Raw genomic sequence first — 12997 nt, forward strand, 5'->3', positions numbered from 1 at the left:
TTCTTCCGTATCTTTGCAGAGGTGCTTTTTGGACGAAAGTCCTCGTCAGCCGGAAATTCAACGGGAAAAATAAATACTTAGCAGCAAATCTGTGCCAGCATAAGCATCAAGAAGAAACTGCCTCCGGGAACTTGTCATCATTCCGCAATTTTAAAGAACTCATTTAAACTTTACGCGAACTGTAAGTAGAGTAGATTTGTGGTGAAACTTGCAATGGACGAAACGAGCCTCTTAAAAACCACGGAGAACTACTAACACCCGGCAAGTAAGTGTGTCCAACCGGGGTAGTACTGGGAGAGAGAGAGGGGAAGGTGGGCATCCATTTGGAAGAAAGAAAATTCGTGAAACGTGAAGAGCAAGATACCTGACGAGTCTAGCGCCATATGACGTATTCTATAAGAGAAGCAGCTAGGTCTATATGTTACAGTAAGATTGTGAAACCAGGGTTTTCACGAAATCCCTGAAATTTTCAGGGAATTCGTGAAATCACCAATTCACTAATAGGAGCATATGGTTCCCGAGGGGCTAGATGAATTCCTGTTTCGCCCTGTTTAGTACTATAGCCCTTCAGGATCGGACGTCCCTAAGTGAATTGGTGATTTCCCGAATTCCCTGAAAATTTCAGGGATTTCTCCTTGGTTTCAGGGTCTTACGCACAATGATTTTATTATCGTAGATATCTAAAGCTAAAATCGTTTACGATACCTGGCGCTTAACAAAATTCCATTACAATGACCCAAACGTATCATAAAATTCGAAAACTGCTTCACACTAAGTCATGTTATTTAATATGACAAATCTGTAGTCTTATAGTCTCATTTATCGATATAATTATCGTTAAGAATTTTACAGTAAATTTTAATAGATTATCTCTGTCCATTTTTAAGAGCTGGACAGCTTGCTATGTACCGAATTGAATTGAATATCGAGTTTAGGCCAATTACTGGGACCAATGAAATCATTCAGCGCTGATAGGTCAACTGAGAGTAGAAAGGTCTGAAAGTTGTAACAGGAGGAAAACCTCAAAGCAGTTGCACTATGAATCAATTGTCAGGAGAGGGTGGAAAGTAAAGTAGAAGGAGGATATGAATGGAGGTACAGTAAAAGGAGTGAAAGGGGTAGCAGCTAGGGACCGAGGGCCCGTTGCAAAGAACCTTAAGTAATACCTATAGTAGATTCGCATCAACCGTGCATTTGATGTCTAGGCCAGTCCCTTACGACGCTCCTGATTGGCTGATATGCCAATCACAGGGCTAGAAACTCTCAGTCTCTCCCGAGAGTTCACATAGGCAGGATGTATATTCCACCTCTACTGAGGGATACTTTTGAAAGACGTATCCCTTAGGAGAGGTGGAACATAGATCCTACTCATGTGAACTCTCTCGAGAGAATGAGAGTGACCTGCCCTGTGATTGGCTTATCAACAGCCAATCAGGAGCATCATAAGGGACTGGCCTAGACGTCAAATGGACGGTTGATGTGAATCTACTGTAGCTCAGTGCATCTGTGAAAAAAAAAAAAAAAAAAAAAAAAAACTGGAATAAAACCAAAATCCTGGAATGTACAGTTCTCGGCAGCAACCCGGTCTGGAAGCGCACCACGATCCAGACGCTTTTGTTAGGCTTGATTTGCTGTTGATGTGTTTGTGTGGCTGAGACACAACAGAGCTGTTTCCCAGTACTGAGCCAAAAGGCTTTTGATCTATTGTTTTCCTTTTGCTATTTATGTGTTGTCGACGCTGCGTCGGGTGGTTGTTGCAGCCTCAAGGAAAGATGGCGCTCGTTAAAGTAGCTAGAGCGAAGTAGTCTGCTGTAATTTGTGAAATTATTTTGTTGGTTTCAGCCCGTAGACTTAGTAACTCATTAAACTTTACGAATTTATCATACCGAATTTCGGTATACATATGACTTACTTTCTAGGAAAGAATACTTGGGGGGTGGCGGTTAAGACATCAATGGCACCGAGGGGGTTGGGGTTGGGAATTGGGTAACAGAAAGAGAGAGAGAGAGAGAGAGAGAGAGAGAGAGAGAGAGAGAGAGAGAGAGAGAGAATTCCGGTGACAACGAGAGCTTTCAAAAGTTACGTAGGAGAGAGAGAGAGAGAGAGAGAGAGAGAGAGAATTCTTGCGGCAATGTGAGCTTTCAAAAGTTACGTAGGAGAGAAAGAGAGAGGAGAGAGAGAGAGAGAGAGAATTCCGGCGACAATGAGGGTTTCAAAAAGGTTTACAAAAGGAGAGCATGAGATAAGAGACACGAGATGAGATAGAGAACGAGGCACGCTGGGTGGAGGAGAGGAGAGAGAGATGAGCAGAATCAATTCCAACTGCAATGAGAGGTTTTAAAAGTTGCTATAGAGAGAGAAAAAAAAGAGAATTCCGCCGGCAATTATAATATATAAAATGAGAGAGAGAGAGAGAGAGAGAGAGAGAGAGAGAGAGAGATAATTCTATATATCATTTGTATCTATGAAATTTCAATACGATGAAAGATCTGACGCTATTTCCCAGAGCTTCTCAATCTCGTCAACTGATATCTTGTAACTCAGCACCTCTATCCTTTTCCTTAATCCTTCCATTTCCAACACGTTATATAAATTACCGGTGAGCTGACGGTTGTATTCTCCATATAATACCAAACCACATCAAAACAGAAACCATTCAACGCATGATGTCATTGTGGTTATGGCGATGACCAATTAACCTAAAAAATTAGGGTTAAGTAACAATTACATTATTGTGTGCAGATGCCTCTTTATTTCATCTCATAATTAGTGGTTTCTATGTTTAATTTTATTTATTTATTTATTTATTTATTCGTGATACAGCAAAACTTTGTGGCGTTTCCTTTAGGTTCCTCGTTTTTTTTTTAGAATATTATTCAGCAACTGATAAATAAATAATTGGATTACTGATTCATTTTATCAATTAATACGGCGCATTTTTCTTACCTACCCTATGTTCTCACACGATTCCGAAATTTCATTGTAAAAAAAAAGAATTAACATGGGCAACGATACTCTATTATACATTCATTTCAATACACCTAAGATCGCGCAGATATCTCTCCCCTTTTACAGGAATTGGAATCAAAGACAAGAAGGCAAAGGAATCCTCCATTCTTCTTATTTACGAGTCTGTGCAGATATCCGATATCAATATTCTTATTTGAATGTTCCTTCACGGGCATTGTCTTCCCGGGGACCTTAATGTTCCCCTTTTTGCAGATTTTTTTCGGGTCTCATCATTTTTCCGCTCTTTTCTCTTCTCGAAAAAAGGACAAAAGGTTCTTTCCAGCTGTGCTTTCCCTGAAATGGACCGTCTTTTGGGGTAAGAGGCAAATATACCTTGAAAATTACATTAGTAATAATTTGAAATGTCGTAATGACGAGGGGGTTAAGTGCTCGCCTACCGATTTGGTAGTCTGAGTTCGCTTCCCCGCTCTGCCAACACATAATCAGAGGAATGACTTGAAATGGAAGCTCCCAGTGAATGGTTTCAACCTCCCACCGCAGACCGGCCCCCCCTACCACCCCATACTGCAGCAGTAACTGATCCTGATACAGAGCCAGTGCTTTTTCATCGACATGGGGAGACGCAAACCCGCGACATCTGAGTGGCAAAAATCCACGACACTAACCACCAAACCAGCGAACCAGCCATGTTTCTAGTGGAGTCTGATTAATAATTTGCTGGAAATTGGTTATTGATATAAAGGCAGACTACCACTCACGCATAACGGAAGAGTCCAATTCTATTTCCAAACTTCAGCCATTAGCGTCCATTTTCCGCATTCTGGAAGCAACTGCGCTTTACATCTAGTGTTAAATAGCATTACTTTCCTCCGACTATTTCTACCATCAATTTCCTGTTTTTTGTTTTTCGTTCTTTGTTTTTTTTATTGACCCCAGAATTCATTGTATTTCTCTAAGCTAATGAAACCATAATTACCGGTCGAGTTTATGTCTGGGAATTCTCCTCCACCCCCACCCCCCCACCCACAAACCCCCGCGATCCAATTACAGGAAAACTCCTCCGAATTCGAAACTAACTTTCAATTTCACAAGGAATTTTCTAAGTTCGTCCTTTGCCAAGACCCCAGTCATTAAAAGGTCATCAAAATTTTTCTTTCATTTTATAACCCAATCTATTCCTAACTTTTGCTTCAAAGTTTTGATTAAAAGTCTACAACCTGGTATTCGTCGCTTCGGTCCCGAGGAATTTTGCTTAGAAGCGTTTCATGTTTTATTCAATTACAAAATAAAATAAAAAAAAATTGAAGAAGGGAGCGGATTGTTTGACTTAGCTTTCTGAGGAAAGGGAAGACGCCACGAGGTTTGGCTTAATGAAATTTCCATAAGAATAATAAAAGTCTTTGAATGCTACACTTATTTGATATGCAATAGCACTCGTTTCAAATATATCTAATTCAACCTCTCTTTCTAAATATATTCTACATATATATTTAACGTACTTTATTTCAGGGAAGATATTCTGTTTGTAATTTGTATATAAAACTAGATCAAGATTCACTTTTTTCTTTTTACGTTCTTATTGATCAAGTTAATGACTGAACTTCTTAAGCTTAGGACGTATGGAATTATATAAACACTTCTTTTAAATTTGACTGCCAAGTGATAAAATTACGTTAATCATACTCTGGAAAAAGAAAATATTTTATGATGCATTAAATTAATATGAAATCTGTAGCATCCCATTATTCATACTCTGGAAAAAGGAAATTTTTTATGATGCACTAAAAAAATGTTACAGTAAATTAAATGAATTTGAAATCTATAAAAACCCAACAAGAGGAATATGATAAAGAGAGTGCAAAAAGACAACGCATAATATGCGCAAAAAATAAAAATAAAAACACTGACATATTACAATATTTAATCTAAGGCCGTGGTGATTCTGCACGGTTGCAAAATTCATCAGATAAAACAACACGACCAACATCTCTCTGCGTTCATTCATATCTATACGCAAATGACGTCACTTAAAAGACGCGAGTAAAGGATGAATCATTTTCGCGCAATCTCCTTATTCAAATGAAATACGTATTCCCCACTGGAAAAGACTCTTCCAGCACAATGGAAACGAAGCTGGCGCCTAGAGAGCTTGGGAGCCGACCGCCCGCATAAAAAGAAAATATATAGGATTATGCTGTGTTATATTGCGTGTGGAGAGAGAGAGAGAGAGGGAGAGGCGGGAGTGTGAGCTCCTTTCTCGTTGTTATGCAGAACACAAGAAGTATTTCTGGAAAGCTTTCAAAACTTACTCTCCTTCTGCAGTGAGGTACGTCACATAGAGCTTATTCTCTCTCTCTCCTCTCTCTCTCTCTCAACGGAAAGAATACCAATGTGTACTTCTCATGTACACAGTTTCCCTTAAGTTGGTCAGTCACCCTTTTAGTTTACTGCCTCTACGTCATCCTTTATGCGCTCGCACGCACGCACGCACGCGCACACACATATACATATATATATATATATAATATATATATATATATTATATATATCATATTATATATAATATATATATATATACTATATATATATATATATATATATATATATATATATATATATATATATATCTATATATATATATATATATATATATATATACATATATATATATATTATATATAATATATATATATACATATATATATATATATATATATACATATATTATATATATATATATATATATATATATATATATATAATCAATATATATATATATATATATATATATATATATTATATATATTATAGATATATATATATATATATATATATATATATATTTATATATACGCATTTTTTCATCATACTAAACCATTCATTAAAGATGTGAAGAATTATGAGAATTACTCGCATTTTATTCAAATTACTTGATGGCGGAATAACTGAAATATGATAATGATGTTATTTTTCTACATGCATGTGAATTTCTATAATGAAAGTCTTTGTCACTCACAATAATAAATATTTTTTTAGGGGGCGCATTCCCCCGCTGCCATAAATCCTTCATTATTATCATCTTTCTGGGAAAGGCTACATTTTACTAATAACGGTTTAATAACTGTTAGTGCTGCTGGATGGTGGGCTGAATATGCACTCCTACCGTTGAATTTCTAAAAGAACTCGGAACTTTTTATTTTTTTTTAGTTTTTTTTTAAACTGGAGATCTCTCCCCATTACTAAATGAGAAAACATTGAATAGAGCTCCTAGCAGCATAACAATACGACGGAAGTAAGTGAAAATCAGAGAGAAATGGCAGGCAAATGAATATGGAGCTCAGATACGACAAAAAAAAAAACAAAAAATAAATAAAAATAAAAACTACAAGTTGACATTTCGGGCAAGTCCTTCTAGAACGTAGTTTAAAATGTTACATCTACTACACAACTGTGGATTTCTTCACCATTTCATGACTCATAATAATAATAATAATAATAATAATAATAATAATAATAATAATAATAATAATAATAATAATAATAATAATTTTGGGAAAAACTCTCTATCACAGTGTCCTAAGGGGTCCACAATAATAAAAATGTCAAAAGTTCATCGAACTTTAAACATTTTTATTATTGTGGACCACTGCAAACAACAACAACAACAATAATAATAATGTCGCGATACCATGGGACACCAGAGTTGAAGAGAAAGAAAGATGAAAAATGGATAAGTATCAAGACCTGAAAATAGAAATAAGAAGGATATGGGATATGCCAGTGGAAATTATCCATAATCATAGGAAAACAAGATCTCTGAAAAGGAATCTGGAAAAACTAGAGGCTGAAGTAACTCCAGGACTCATGCAGAAAAGTGATGGACTCCTAAGGAGGCAGGATGCAACCCGGAACCCCACACTGTGAATACCACCCAGTCGAATTGGAGGACTGTGATAGCCCCCCGCCCCCCATACACACAAATAATAATAATAATAATAATAATAATAATAATAATAATAATAATAATAATAATAATGTGGCGCCGTGGAGGAGTGGGTTAGGTCGTCAATAGACTTAAGTCAAGTTAAGCAACATGGGGCTGGTCAGTCGTTTGGGCATGGGTGACACGCTCTCCCTCGGCGTTGATTCCTTGGGAAAGGATCTTTACCATAATTTCCTCAGTCTACTCAGCTGTAAATGAGTACCTATCCCTGATGGGGTAGGGTCCAGCTATGGGTTAAATAGCAAAACTCAGCAATGATGGAAAGAAATGAAGGAATAAACGACAACGACGTAAATGGAACCTCTGGCAACAGAGGAGCTTCGTCCGGCAACCAGGTCAGGTACTTGGAGGTCGTCATCCAGCAACTGATCACCACAACGACAGTAATCAACAGCCTGAGATTGGAGCTACAGAGGCAAAAAGGAAGAAATGGACAAGAGAAGAAAATAAGGAAATATGGAGATGCTACATCAGAAGCAACCCGACGGAGAGAGGATATAGAAGAAGATTGGTCAACATCTGGAATGAGAGGAATACACCCCCCAAACAGAGCAGAGGCTGGCAGACCAAGTAAGGAACATAAAGAAAAGAACTGGCTCTCCCCAACAGAAAGAGAAGAACTGGAAAGGGAAATGTCACACGACAACGAATTACACGAAGACGAACTGAGAGACGATGCCACAGAAGACGACAGGGAAGATGAGGTATCAAACAACGACACACGAAGAAACACCGACGAAGTAACAGAGAGGACGGAATGGGTAGAAAAGATTAGACAATGGATGGACCCAGATACAGAAAGAACAAAGATCCCCTCCATGAAAGCCTACAACACCAAGAAATTAAGGGAGAAAACAAGTGAGGTCAATGAAATAAAATGGGGCCTAATACACACCACCAGTATCACAGAAACAAATAACTTGACATATGCAGGAGCAAGATTAGTAGCAGAACTGATGGGGATTCGAACACCAACACCACCGTCACAACCAACCCAACAGAAACCAAAACAGCAACCTCCTTGGAAAAGGCGCCTGGAAAAGCAAATCATGATGATGAGATCTGACTTGAGTAAACTGAAAGAGATGGCAGAAAAAAGGCTAAGAAGCAAGAAAACAAGGGAGGAACTCAACGAGAAATACAAAGTACAAGAGAGGGGACTAAACAACACAATAGAAGATGTAAAACAGAGGCTTAAGGCCAAAGCACACAAGATCCAACGGTACATGAACAGGAATAAGGGATACCAACAGAACAAACTATTCGGAACCAACCAGAAAAGACTATACAGCCAACTAAGAGGGGAAGACAACCACCCAGAAATTCCTGAAGCCGAACCAAGTAAGAGACTATGGGAAAACCAATATGGAGCAATCCGGTTATCACACAACAAACATGCAACATGGCTCCAGGAAGTCAAGGAAGAAGAAACAGGGAGAATAAACAAAGATTCACAGAGATCACGACAGACACAGTCAGGACACCCAACTAAAGAAAATGCCAAAAACTGGAAAAAGCAAAAAACCCCAGGTCCCGATGAAAGTCCATGGATACTGGCCTCAAAAAACTTCAAGGCCCTATCACCCACGAATAGCAGAACAACTCCAGCATTGTATCTCAAATCACCAAGCACCCAAATGGATGACCACAGGAAGAACATCCTTAGTACAAAAAGACAAGAGTAAGGGAAATATAGCCAGTAACTACAGGACTATCACCTCGCCTACCAATAATGTGGAGTTACTAACAGGTACCAATCAGTGAAAGCTATAACAAACTACCTAGAGGAGACGAACACCATCCCCCACCAACAGAAAGGCTGCAGAAGGAAGTGGTAGGGGCACAAAAGACCAGCTCCTGGTAGACAAAATGAGTAATGAAGAACAGTAGAAGGAAAACCAACCTAAGCATGGCATGGATAGACTATAAGAAAGCCTTCGACTATAAAAATAAATACCACACACACGGCTAATAGAATGCCTGAAAATATATGGGGCAGAGGATAATTAACCATCAGCTTCCTCAAAAATACAATGCGCAACTGGGAATAAACAAATACTTACAAGCTCTGGAATAAGACTAGCAGAGGTTAATATCAGGAGAGGGATCTTCCAGGGCGACTCACTGTCCCCACTACTCTTCGTAGTAGCATGATTCCCATGACAAAAAAGTACTACAGAAGATGGATGCCGGTACCAACTCAAGAAAAGAGGCAACAAAATCAACCATCTGATGTTCATGGACGACATCAAGCTGTATGGTAAGAGCATCAAGGAAATAGATACCCTAATCCAGACTGGTAAGGATTGTATCTGGGGACATCAGGATGGAGTTTGGAATAGAAAAAATGCGCCTTAGTCAACATACAAAAAAGGCAAAATAACGAGAACTGAAGGGATGGATAAAGCTACCAGATGGGAGAAGCAACATCAAACACATAGATGAGACAGGATAAACAAATACCTGGGAATAATGGAACAAAGGAGGAGATATAAAACACCAAGAGATGAAGGACACGATCAGGAAAGAATATATGCAGAGACTCAAGGCGATACTCAAGTCAAAAACTCAACGCCGGAAATATGATAAAAGCCATAAAACACATGGGCAGTGACAGTAATCAGATACAGCGCAGGAAAATAGTGGAATGGACGAAGGCAGAACTCCGCAGCATAGATCAGAAAACCAGGAAACAAATGACAATACACAAAGCACTACACCCAAGAGCAAATACTGACAGACTATACATAACACGAAAGGAAGGAGGGAGAGGACTACTAAGTATAGAGGACTGCGTCAACATTGAGAACAGAGCCACTGGGGCAATATCTGAAAACAGTGAAGACGAGTGGCTAAAGAGTGATGGGAGAAGAGGCTAATAAAAGTAGACGAAGACCCAGAAATATACAGAGACAGGAGAAAGACAGAAAGAACAGAGGACTGGCATAAACAAACCAATGCACGGACAATACATGAGACAGACTAAAGAACTAGCCAGCGATGACAATTGGCAATGGCTACAGAGGGGAGAGCTAAAGAAAGAAACTGAAGGAATGATAACAGCGGCCACAAGATCAGGCCCTAAGAACCAGATATGTTCAAAGTATGATAGACGGAAATAACATCTCTCCCACAGTAGGAAGTGCAATACGAAAAATGAAACCATAAACCACATAGCAAGTGAATGCCCGGCACTTGCACAGAACCAGTACAAAAAGAGGCATGATTCAGTGGCAAAAGCCCTCCACTGGAGCCTGTGCAAGAAACATCAGCTACCTTTGCAACTAATAAGTGGTACGAGCACCAACCTGAAGGAGTGATAGAAAACGATCAGGCAAAGATCCTCTGGACTATGGTATCAGAACGGATAGGGTGATACGTGCAAACAGACCAGACGTGACGTTGATTGACAAAGTCAAGAAGAAAGTATCACTCATTGGATGTCGCAATACCATGGGACACCAGAGTTGAAGAGAAAGAGAGGGAAAAAATGGATAAGTATCAAGATCTGAAAATAGAAATAAGAAGGATATGGGATATGCCAGTGGAAATCGTACCCATAATCATAGGAGCACTATGCACGATCCAAGATCCTGAAAAGGAATCTAGAAAAACTAGAGGCTGAAGTAGCTCCAGGACTCATGCAGAAGAGTGTGATCCTAGAAACGGCACACATAGTAAGAAAAGTGATGGACTCCTAAGGAGGCAGGATGCAACCCGGAACCCCACACTATAAATACCACCCAGTCGAATTGGAGGACTGTGATAGAGCAAAAAAAAAAAAAAAAAATAATAATAATAATAATAATAATAATTAATAATAATAATAATAATAATAATATAATAATATTAATATATAGATATTATAGTATATTTGTTTGTCCTTATTTGTTACAAATTCATAGTATAAGCAGAAAATTCGCCGAAGCAATTTAATGCTTATATGGCGATAACATAAGGCAAGTTTACTGGTTTTACATAAAAGTTATACAGACTTACAAGCTAAAACAGAGACATAAAAATACATGGGTCGAGCCTATTTTGACAAAGGGTTGTAATACTAAGTAAGACATTAGAATACAAAAGAAGGCAAGTCCAGTTTGCAACACAAAAAGCATTTATGCAAATGCCAATAAAACAACACACGTCCAGCTTGTGTTCCAAGGAATAAAAAAATACCTAGGTAACTAAAAAGGAGTCTTTTAAAAAGCACAGTTCAACACCACTTAAAATACCTACTGTTGTGGCAAGTAACAGTTTTTTGTTTTTGTAATTTCTGAGAGAAACATAAAAGGAATCTTCTAAAAGTTTTCTGTCATGTTCATTGTTAAGCCCAATCAGCTGATAGTGGAGGAATCTGCCCCTAGTAGCATATTCATGGGAGCTCAAGTTGGGGCGTAACAAAAGATCATAAAAGTAAGGCAGCTCCCCCATAAGCAGTCTTCTCAAGAACTTGAATAAGCTTAGTTTATACAGGCTACTTATGTTTAGTATTTGCAAACATGTATATAGCTCCGATGTGCCCATCACCGGTCTTCCATCCTCATATCTGACTCCCAGAATTATTCTTAGCAAGTTGTTGACACGTACCTTCAATCTCTTAAGCACAGTAACAGGTGCCGAGCCCCATATTAAGAGGTGGTTATTCAAGTAGGGGAGCACTAGAGCATAATATAGTTTAAGCAATATGTCAGTCGGCACGAAATCACGAGTACTAATAATTGCTCCAGTTATACGGCTGACATTAAGTGAGACATTGTTAATGTGTTTTGTATATATCAAGGTATTAGTGATAGTCAAGCCTAGGTATTTGAAGTCCGTTACCCATTCAATAATGCCATCAGCGAAAGATAGGACGGGAAGTTCCTGGGGAGACCTGGTCAGGACAAACTTCAACTTACTCTTACTAGTATTAGGAGTTAGCATATTTGCTTTTAAGTATACCTCAAGTTCACTAAACAAATTCCTAACTTTATTCATAAGCTCGGTGAATGAATGGGATACCAGCAGAAAAGCAGCATCATCCGCAAATAAAATTGTTTCGGCCTGCACTGCATTAGGTAGGTCATTTATAAATATATTAAAACAAAGAGGACCAAGTATAGACCCTTGAAGCACACCACCTGTAATCATTTTAAGATCAGAATCAACACCATTGACGCTTACAAACTGCCTTCTGTTAGCAAAGTATGATCTTAGGTATAGATGAAATTGGCCACGAAACCCATAATGCTGTAGTTTATCCAAAAGTATTTTGTGTGACACAGTGTCAAATGCCTTTCTCAAGTCAAGGAAGAAGCAGACACAGAAACTCTTCTCTTGATAAGCCTTTGTTGCAATAGAGAGAAATTTAATGATGGCCTGTGTAGTACTTCTATTCTTGCGGAAGCCATATTGAGAATTATTAAGAATAGAGTACTTTTCAATGCTGTTCATCCTGTCTAGAGTTAACCTTTCAAAGATTTTTGAAGCCACGGGTAAAACTGATATGGGCCTATAATTATCAATGATGCTTTCTAATCCAGACTTATATACAGGAGTAACTCTTGCAACCTTAAGTCGACTAGGAAATTCAGGCTGCATAATGGACATATTATAGAGCATTGCATGATCGGATGCAAATACAGTACAGCTATCCTTCAATATTAACGGCGTTATGTCACAAATTTTATTGCCTTTATTTTTTAAACTTCTGATAACATGTGCCACCTCTACATGATCAGTCGGCCTTAAGTAACACGTTGTCATTATTGGAGGGGTATGGTAGGTAGTTACAAGCAGTAGTTCTAAATTACCCACAAGGGAGGCAGCAGTATTTATAAAAAAAATTATTGACATAGTTGACCAAATCCAAGCCAGTCAAAATCCCATCAGGTGTCTGGATATATTCCAGGCTGGCAGCTTTTTTAGTTTTTATAAGATTATTAATAATTAACCACAGTTTCGAAGTATCATTTCCAGCATCTTTAAATTTACTATAATAGTATACTCGTTTGGCTAGTCTAATTGCTTTTGTTAGCATAT

The sequence above is a fragment of the Macrobrachium nipponense genome, chromosome 6 (genome assembly GCF_015104395.2).
Source record: "Macrobrachium nipponense isolate FS-2020 chromosome 6, ASM1510439v2, whole genome shotgun sequence".
Taxonomy (NCBI): Eukaryota; Metazoa; Arthropoda; class Malacostraca; order Decapoda; family Palaemonidae; genus Macrobrachium; species Macrobrachium nipponense.